This window comes from Colossoma macropomum, unplaced genomic scaffold (assembly GCF_904425465.1).
Source record: "Colossoma macropomum unplaced genomic scaffold, Colossoma_macropomum, whole genome shotgun sequence".
Taxonomy (NCBI): Eukaryota; Metazoa; Chordata; class Actinopteri; order Characiformes; family Serrasalmidae; genus Colossoma; species Colossoma macropomum.
In genome coordinates this window covers 44,313,242-44,324,225 of record NW_023494793.1, presented here as the reverse complement: position 1 = coordinate 44,324,225, position 10,984 = coordinate 44,313,242, and positions in this window count along the sequence as shown.

Here is a 10,984-nt window from a genome sequence, read left to right as displayed (position 1 = left end):
CTCTATTGGCAAATCCACAGCATCCACACAAACATTATATTTAGTTTGAGTCCCTTTAAACCAGTCTCTTGGCTTTGGTTAAGCCAGCAAACCAGAAAAAAACTGGATTCCCCTCAACCAGGACTGCATTATATATCATTATTAACAGTTGCTCATGATGTCTGGTTGTAGGGGTGAAACGCAGATGGGTCTCTGGATTGCTTGATGGTAGTAAGAGATGAGGATCAACATGCAGGTAGCTGGGAAACTTAAAAGACTTACCTTAATGTCATTTTTGTCAGAGAATAAGCAAAAACAGGTCTACAGCATGGGGCCTCGAAAGGCCTTATTTGGCAATAGGCACGTTAAAAATCTCCTCTGCAGATCAACATAGTAAAATCAACAAGATTAATTTTCTGAAGTTAGTGAGTTGTTAGCACCCAACATAAATCTTTTTTCCAGTACGCACTACAACATTTTATGTATCGGCAAACTAACATACAGCCTCCACCTTAACAAACTTTAGTTAAGAAACTCACTTACTTCAAGCAGGAGAACAACAGTACCTTGAAAAGGAGATTTAAACTAAGTTCAAGGTGAAACATGTACTTGAAAAAGCCATTCTCTACCTTCCTGGTGTGCTTCTTCTATTTATGTGTCTGACCCTGAACATCTATGGTTGACCCTTAATGTCCAGGAGAAGAAGAACCCCTGACTGTAACCAAGCTGCTTACAAAGTAATCTTCATTTTTCACTTTCTTTTTCATTTTCAGTTAAAAGGTAAACTGTTCTGACAGCTTAAATAAAATGCTCTGAGTTAGATCTACCTTTAGCACCTGTGTGAACTACATAGTGCACAATTGTTAAATCAGCAGTCAGCAGTCTGCTGATATCAAAAACAAAAACCTGACATCTCCAGTACTGTAACTTTACAGGAGAAGGGAGAAACTTTATTTTTCTATTCATCACTACTTTCACACAGTGTAAAGAGCTGCTGACATTTTCAAGTCAAAGATGGCAAAAAAACAGCAACAATAACTTAGACTTTGTTAGCTGTTAATATTGATACACAGCACTGTACAACAGTCTTTGTCGGTCATTTTCATTTTTCGTTGGCAGAACATGAGTCTAAGTGTAACCTCTTAGCTACATGCAGTGGTGACGTTTCTGATCTTTTCACAGTGTTAAACACCACAGAGTCAGTATTTGTTTAATAAATAATCTTGCGGTGATCTACAGGAGAAATGCCTATATACATATGCAAATGTAGCAAAAGTGTGAAAGAGCAGGTAAGTCCCCTTGATCTTATCATAACCACTAAATAGTTGCTCTGTCTGTTTTATCATAGATGTTGATGACTAAAATGCAACAGCAAATGTTCTCAAACCCTGACCAGCACAGGACAGATGCATATGCAGATCATGAAGTGAAAGAAGTGTTAATAGCACATCAGATTCCAGTAAAAGCAGAATTGAGAATCTTCTCACTGCAGATCCACTGCAGTATCTTCATCATCAACTGAGTTTTAATGTAGTTTTTATTTCTATTTTGTAGGGACCTATGCAAAAATTGTCAAATTACACTTTGCTGACTGTTAAAAATTTAATTGAACAAAAAACATGGTATATGCCACATATTTCCAAAATTCTCCCATAATTCAGTGTGTGAGATGTAAACAGGGTGATTCAGAGTGGTTTGGTGTGAAATCGTTCAGAAATAGTTTTTTTTACAGTGGTGCTGATAGGAACAAGGGGTGACCATGACTACAACACAAATATAGACATTTTATTTACTATCCAAAACCACCCGTGAACCTACACGAGTCTTCTGAGTTTATATGGAATGTAGATGTCAACTCTGGAGGTTAAATCCAGCCTCTGGATTTTAGCAACAAACTAAAGATGTCTGGGAAAAAATGACCTTGTGTACAGAAGAAAACACAAATGGTTTCTATCTTGGACCTTTTTCCCAACTAAAATGCTGAAAAAAGAAAACAAATAAAAGCCAAGGGACTCCCTTACTGTCTTAAAATTGAGAGGGGATAGAGGTTTCAGCACATAATGTGCACATAAGAGACATCTGAGACATAGACCTGAGAGTAAACTTAAGAGGACTTTACCAAAATTACCAAACAGTCTGCTATGAGAATTCTGAAAGACCAGGACTGAGTCTGATTCTGTGGGTGAGCCAAGCTTAAAAAGGGTAGACACAGGTGTCACAAATCACCCTTGATTACCACACGGCAGCTCTGGGTTGATACGAAAATAAAGTCAAGGTGGTTGAAGAACCTGGCCTGACAGAGATTCAGACATGTTCTTGTGGTCCATCCAGACCAGGCACTGATGTTCAGCCCCCTCCAGACTGTGTCTTCATTCCTCTAATGCTGACTTCTAGGAGCTCCCTGTCCCCAAAGCTGTAATTGTGGGAGTGAGGCAGTGGTTATAGAAAGCGTAGGGGTAAAGCTTATTGTCAGAACTGGAATGTTGGGAAAATATAGCTTCCATGCCCACATCCGAGGCATCCACTTCCACAACAAAAGAGAGCCCAGTGTCGGGGCGGTGCAGGACTGGTCCTGAAGTCAGGCAATGTTGAAGCCCCTGAAAAGCTTTCTGAGCTTCAAGCATCTACTGACACTGCCCGGCATTTGTTCTGGTGAGGGCAGTGATGGGGCAGCAACCAGATAGAAGTTCCAGACAAAACAGCAGACGAAGTTGGCAAAGCCCAGAAAGCGTTGGACCAGTCGGACAGAATTGGGGGCAGACAGTCCTTGGTGGCCTTGACCTTGGCCAGGTTCATGTTCAGCCATCCCTTGGAAATGACAAATCCAAGGAAAATAACTGACTGGGCATGGAAGAGGGACTTTTTTTCTAGTTTAACTTATAGGTGCTTCTGTAGGAGTAGCTGGAGAACCTGCCTGTCTACACTTTTGTCTATTGACTGACTGTAAATAAGGATATCATCCAAGTAAACAAACATGTAGCAGTTCAGTGCCTCCCACTAGACCTTGTTTATGAGATATTGGAAGACAGCTGGTCTGTTCATGAGTCCAAAAAGTGTCACTAAATGGGGTCATGAAGTCTTCCATTCATTCCCCTGTCAGATCCGGATGAGGTTTGTTTATCATTTTGAGATTTTTCATTTGAGACCTATGAGAGCCAAATATTTAATATATTATCATTTAACTGTGCAAAAATCAATGTGCATAAGAGTACAATAAGAGTGAATTAAATTGCAAAGTAAGCAGGGCTAATATATATATATATATATATATATATATATATATATATATATATATATATATATATATATATATATATATATATATATATCACACACACACACACACACACACACACACACACACACACACACTAATGTATATACAGAAACCTGCCACTGAACATGCTCCTTTCTTCATTATGATGGTGTGCATTGGGTGACATTACCCATGATAGAAAGCAGTTTATCTAGAGTCCTTCTCTTGGTCACCATCATCAGGGAGTCTAGCTCTGTGCTGACCACTAAGCCAGCTCTCCCCACCAGCCTCTCTCTTCCTAATACTGATTGGTAATAATTCCTAAATTATTACCAATCATGATTCCGATGGTCTGTGCCTCACAGAAACGTGGATTAGACCCAATGAATACTTAAGTCTAAATGAAATCTAGATCTTGAGAATATTGTAACTGCAGAGAGGCTGGAATCGTTTACCTTACTTCAACAAAATGAACGAGTTAAAATAGTTTCCTCCGCTGAATCCTCTACTTGTATGTTTGATCCGATTCCTACAGGTTTACTAAAAGAAAATTTGCCAGAAATAACCAAGCTTATTCTTTCAATAATAAACTCCTCTCTGAGCCTTGGATACATCCCCAAAATTTTTAAACTAGCAGTAATTAGACTCTGATTAAGAAAGCTAACCTCGATCCCTGTGAACTATCAAATTATAGACCTTCAATCTTCCTTTTATATCAAAGGTCTTGGAAAAAGTTGTAGCAAAACAATTAAGTTCCTATTTGTATAGGAATCATATTCATGAAAAATCTGGTTTTAGGCCACATCATTGTACAAAAACATCACTAGTGAAAATTATAAATGATCTTTTATTATTCTCTGATCAAGGAAATGTATCTTCTTCCTCCTTGTCGTCTTCCCTGATCTTACTGCGACACAATAGACGATTCTATCTTACTAGATAGACTAGAAAACCATATAGGGGGAACAAGAACAGCTCTTTCCTGGTTCAGATCCTACTTGACTGATCGCTATCAGTTTGGAAATGTAAACAATGAATCATTTGTTCTTGCAAAAGTAAAGTATGGTTTTCCACAAGGCTCTGTTTTAGGACCTGTATTATTTACATTATATAATGCTACCACTGAGCACCATTATCAGTAAACATGGCAAATTTCCACTGCTATGCTGATGACAGTTATATATATCAAGCAAACCAGATGATAAACTTCAACTTAGCAAGATCGAGGACTGTATAAAAAGACAGAAGACTGGAGATCGAGTAACGTTCTCCTACTTAACTCAGATAAAATAGAGGTTCTGCTTCTTGGTCTAAAAGCTGCTAGAAACAAACTGTCTAATTTTACACTTAAACTTAATAGTTTCTCAGTTGCATCAGGTTCATCTGTAAAAAACCTTGGTCTCACTACCTGAGTGAACTTCTCTCATAATATGAGCCATCGCGCCTACTTAGATCACAAGGTGCTGCTCACTATTAGTACCTAGAATTAATAAAGTTACATCAGGGGGGAGAACCTTCTCATACAAAGCCCCCCAGCTTTGGAATAATCTTCCAGTCAGTGTTCGGGACTCAGACAGTCTTTAAGTCTAGGTCTGTGTAAAATGTAAATAAAAACAGAATGTAATGATTTGTAAATCTCTTAGGCCCATATTTTATTCACTGTAGAACATAGAACACAGATAATATGTTGGAAGTGAGACATTTTACCATTTCATGAAAAATATTAACCCATTTAGAACTTTAGAGCAACGTATCTCAAAATAGTTGGGACAGGGCCATGTCTACCATTGTGTAGCATCCCTCTTCTTTCAACAGCAGTCTGTAAATGTCTGGGAAGTGAGGAGACCAGCATGTGGTTTACCTTTGTCTAACTGAAATGTGCAAGGCCTTCCCTGAAAGAGATGCTGTCTGGATGGCAGCATATGTTGTTCTAAAACTTCTATATACTGTTCAGCATTGACAGTGCCTTTCCAGATGTGTAAGCTGCCAATGAAATGGGCAATAATGCAACCCCATAACATCAGACATGCAGGCTTTTGAACTATGTGCTGATAACACGCTGGATGGTCCCTCTTGCTCAACAGATGACACCATCTCCACCACACTCCACCTGGCTCTCACCCACCTGGACAATAGAGACACCTATGTCAGAATGCTATTCTTAGACTTCAGCTCAGCATTCAACACCATCATCCCTCAGCAGCTGGTTGGAAAACTGAGCCTGCTGGGCCTGAACACCTCCCTCTGTAACTGGGTCCTGAATTTCCTGACTGAGAGACCTCAGTCAAAATCAGAAACAACTCTCCACATCTCCAGCACCACCATACTGAGCACCGGCGGCCCTCAGGGCTGTGTGCTTAGTCCACTGCTGTTCACTCTGCTGACTCATGACTGTACTGCAAAGCACAGTTTAAACCACATCATCAAGTTCGCTGATGACACGACTGTGGTGGGTCTGTTCAGCAAGAATGATGAGTCAGTGTACAGAGAGGAGGTGCAGCGGCTAACAGTCTGGTGCAGAACCAACAACCTGTCTCTGAATGTGGACAAAACTAAGGAGATGGTTGTTTACTTCAGAAGCGTGCAAGGTGTCCACCCGCCACTGAACATCACTGGCTCTGCTGTGGAAATCGTCAGGAGCACCAAAGTTCCTCGGTGTCCACATCACAGAGAACCTCACCTGGTCCCTCAACACTAACTCCATAGCCGAGAGAGCCCAGCAGCACCTCTACTTCCTGCGGAGACTGAAGAAAGCTCATCTCCCCCCTTCCATCATCACCATGTTCTACAGAGGGACCGTGGAGAGCATCCTGAGCAGCTGCATCATCCCCTGGTTTGGGAATTGCACCGCCTCCGACCGCAAGACCCTACAGCGCATAGTGAGGACAGCTGAGAAGATCATCGGGGTCTCTCTCCCCTCCATCATGGACATCTACACCACACGCTGCATCCGCAAAGCCACCAGCATTGTGGATGACCCCATCCATCCCTCACACAGACTTTTCTCACTGCTTCCGTCTGGCAGAGCATCCGTGCCATCACTGCCAGACTCTGCAACAGTTTTGTTCCGCAAGCAATCAGGTTTTTAAACTTACAAGGACTGAACTGAAAACCCCCTCACACACATACTCTACACTCACAAACTCCTTTTTGATGCTCTATTTGCATCTGGAACATTGCTGCTAATACATTGTTTACACTTTGTTCACTCTTGTACTGTGTATATTCTACCTCAGGAACTGCTGTACTCATGTATATTATAATCTGACTGTGTTTACTCACAGATCACAGCATGTTAAATAATCTTTGCACCTTTTCCCACTACCTCATGCTCACAAATGAGTGCTGTGACAGTGCTTTTTTTCTGCACCACCCACCTGCATTTTTTGAAGGTTAACTAGTTCATACAGTTTCATTTTCCTGGTTACTGTAATTATCTCATCTGTTGTAATCATGTTTTGTTCTCCCACACACACAGCGGCACTTCACCCTGCTGAAAAAATGTGTAGAAACTATTAAAAGATTGTACTGGTTCCTGCTGGTGTCCAATAGTCACAAATAGTATTCTGTGTTTTCCTGATGGGTTGATATCACAGTGTAAAGGACTCTAATGGTTTAACAGGTGTTCTGATTCCAGATGCATTTGAGGATTGCCTCGTGGGATCTAAAGATGTCCTACAGGAGTGGTCTCTAATGGTCTTTTCTCACAGGGTGGCAAGTGTCCCGGTTCTCCTGATGGCCAGGCCATCCTGTTACAGTGAACCTGAAAGGGAACCAACTACAAATGACATCAGTTCTTTTTGTATTCAAAATGTAAGTGAACTATAAAGAGGACTCAGTTTTCTTTCTGGTCCTTTGAGATCTCAGACCACTTCTTGTTCAGACCACAACTCCATTAGAACTCAGACCCCTTTCACACCACTCACGGTAGTGCTTGCAAAATGGGCAGCATCCTCCGATAAAACTGACCTTCTGGCTAGTAAGAGGAACTACAGAGCTGCCTGCTGCTCTCCTATTGGCCACGCTGAAATGACTGGCTGAATTGCATCACGCAAAATTGGGAAAATGACTCTGCATGTCTGCCGCGGTGAGTTCCGTTTTAGGCTGTGCTCCTCACTGAGTTCCACCCGGCCAAAATCAGTGTCTGCAGTAAAAGTGTATTTAAAAGAGCAGCCGTGAATTTTCATTCATTCAGGATTCAGTGTGAAAGCAGCTTAAACCTGTGTTGCACACCCAGCACGAGCCTTTAACGTGGTAAAATCACGCACATCTTATCGCTTTAATATGTCAGGGCTGCTGTTGTCTCAGATCACGGACAGTCTTTATCCTGAACAGAACCTGATAAATGATCCTTAGCGGTCTGTTTTTATTTGCCGAAGTGCTGAAGACTCTGGCTGTGTGTACGGCCTCAAAGTCTTCACCATAAAGCAAAGCTAAAGCAGACTGGGGCCGTTTTGTTTTCATAATGCACAAATCAAACCACAAAACGAACTACAAACGAACCAATCTCGGTTAGTTTTTGGGGCCGTTTAGAGGGTCTGAGTTCACTTGGCGTGTTCACATATGTCCAGAAAACCATGACTCAGTGGCCTGAGTCCACTTAAGGCACTGAAACTGCCCAAGTGTGAAAACACCCTCTGATAAAGACAATTGAATGTTTTTTTCCTTAATAATCCTGACTTCTCTTAATGTTAAGTCATGATCACACATTAGGATCCCATTCCTGTGTAAGTTGTGGCCATGTATTATTTTTACTTAGAAGAGACATCACAAGTGGGGCTATGCCAAAAAAGTCTCTAATTTTCAAAGATGTTGCTACAGCTCCCCCTGCTGCACTTGTTTTGAATTGCATTTTTATAATACTCAACAATAAATAACCTGCTGTGAAATGTTTATCATAGGAAGTATCATTTATGATGCTGATTCAGGTGATATAAGACTTGTCTTAGTTTACATATACAACTTTCAGCCAAACTCTAAAAAGCAGGGCAGGACTCCCTCACCAGTGGGATGCCGCTTTATTAGGTACACCTATGTTGACTCTTGCTTGCACTTATTGTTCATTTGATCAGGTCTACTTTGTAGTTCTACAGTTACAGACTGTAGTCCATCTGTTTCTCTGCATACTCTGCCTTCCTGTTTTTCAATGGTCAGGACCCCCACAGGACCCCCACAGAGCAGGTACTACTTGGGTGGTGGATCATTCTCAGCACTGCAGTAACACTGACGTGGTGGTGGTGTGTTAGTGTGTGTTGTGTTGGTCTGAGTGGATCAGACACAGCAGTGCTGCTGGAGTTTTTAAACACTGTGTCCACTCACTGTCCACTCTATTAGACACTCCTACCTTGTCAGTCAACCTTGTAGATGTACAGTCAGAGACGATTGCTCATCTGCTGCTGCACAGTTTGTGTTGGTCATCCTCTAGTCCTTCATCAGTGGTCACAGGACGCTGTTGGCTGGATATTTTTGGTTGCTGGACTATTCTCAGTCCAGCAGTGACACTGAGGTGTTTAAAAACTCCAGCAGCACTGCTGTGTCTGATCCACTCAGACCAGCGCAACACACACTAACATACTATATCCAAACAATTGGATATTATTTTATTGTCTGATGTTCTGCATGTATATAATTTTATCTATAATTTCCTTAGAAATGCCCTTCATTTTCACAGCTTTGGATTTGTTATTATGGATTTAAGAAGGCTCCAAAAAGGAATACGATCTCACAGGAGCCCTCTTTGGAATGGCATAATTCTACGCTTCCGGGAAAACATAAAAGTCTCTAACAATGTAATGGTGTCTTCATTAAATTTTAAAGAGGACTGTACTTAATTCTAACTTTCAGCAAAATTCAGCATTTTGTTTTTAAAATGTAAATGCTCATGCATTATTTTCCAATAAAGAGGTCAAGCGACATGAAAACAGTGTAATAGGGTTTTTTTTTTTTCATTCTGGCACATATTCTGAATCTCAATATGGAACAGTAATGTCACGTGTGCATTGCATTTCACGTTTTTCCACAGTAGTGATTGCTTTTCAATCTGATACAAATTCCTCTCCATTGGAATATTAAATTTTTGTCTGCAAAATGTGTCATAGCTTTTGCACAGTCCACATTTTGTGTTTTATTTTTAATCCAGTATGTTAAATACAGTAAATAAAGCAGTGATTGTGGATTTAATGTGCTGGTGTGCTCTCTGTAGAGGATCACTGTTTAAAGGCTTTAGTGTGGCTTTCGTCTTGTAAGAAAAGGATCAGAAGATACTTTGACGGCAAAACCGATGAACAAGGAATCCTAAAAACGGACATTACGACATTATGACAGTTTTATTGACATTTTCATGATATGGCAATGATTAGAACTTTGTATAAATACCACATAAATTAAACAGTATTGTTCCCAAATTGTCTGCCCTGCGATGGACTGGCGACCTGTCCAGGGTGAATCCTGCCTTCCTCCCAATGACAGCTGGGATAGGCTCCAGCACCCCACCGTGACCCAGAAGGATAAGCGGTTTAGATGATGCATGGATGTTCCCAAATTGTTGAAATTCATTGGGAAAAAAAACAGCCACCCAAAGCCTCATAAAATCAACAAAATCCCTGAATCATATGCAGTATGCATAGTGCAACATTAGTTTATTTGCTGAATAAATTATTCAGTGCCCAAATGAATCACATCAAGAGTTTTTACTGTAGTGTTCCAGGTGGCTGTTAGGAACATTTGTTGCTAAGAATGAATGGTGCCAACACTGGTTCCCAGTGAGCACATGTATAACCCCATTTCCAGAAAAAGTTGGGACGCTGTGCAAAATGTAAATAAAAAAAATGCAATGATGTGCAAATAATTTAAACCCTATATTTCTTTGAAAATAGTACAAAGACAACATATTAAAATGCTGAAACTGAGAAATATTGTTTTTGAAAAATATTTGCCTTTTTTGAATTTGCTGCCAACATGTTCCAAAAAAGTTGGGACAGGGGAACAAAAGGTTGGTAAAGTTGTGTAACGTTAAAAACACCTGGTGGTTGATTGGCAACAGGTCAGTAACATAATCTCAGAGAAGCAGAGTCTTTCAGGAGGGTTCACCGCTCAACATAAAATAGCAAAGAACTTTTGCTTTTCATCATCTACGGTACATAATATCATTAAAAGACTCAGAGAATCTGGAGAAATCTCTGTATGTAAGGGACAAGGCCAAAAATCATTATTTGCTGGCTGTGATCTTTGGGCCCTCAGACAGCACTGCATTAAAAACAGACATGATTCTGTAGTGGAAATCACTGCATGGGCTCAGAAACACTTCTGAAAACCACTGTCTGTGAAAACAGTTCATCACTGCATCCACAAATGCAAGTTAAAACTCTAAAATGTTCTCTGGGCCTTCTCTGGGCCGGAGCTCATTTAAAATGGACTGAGCTGAAGTGGAAAAGTGTCCTGTGGTCCGATGAATCAACATTTGAAATTCTTTTTGGAAATCATGGACACTGAGTCCTCCGGGCTAAAGACCACTCAGCTTGTTATCAGTGCACAGTTCAAAAGCCAGTATTCATGAGGGTATAGGGGGGCATTAGTGCACATGGAAAGGGTAACATGCACAGCTGTCAAGGCATCATTAATGCTGAATGATATATACTTGTTTTGGCAACATATGCTGCCATCCAGACGACGTCATTTGATTATTTCAGCAAAACAATGTCAAAGCACATTCTGCATGTATTACAGCAGCATTACTCTGTATTAAAAGAG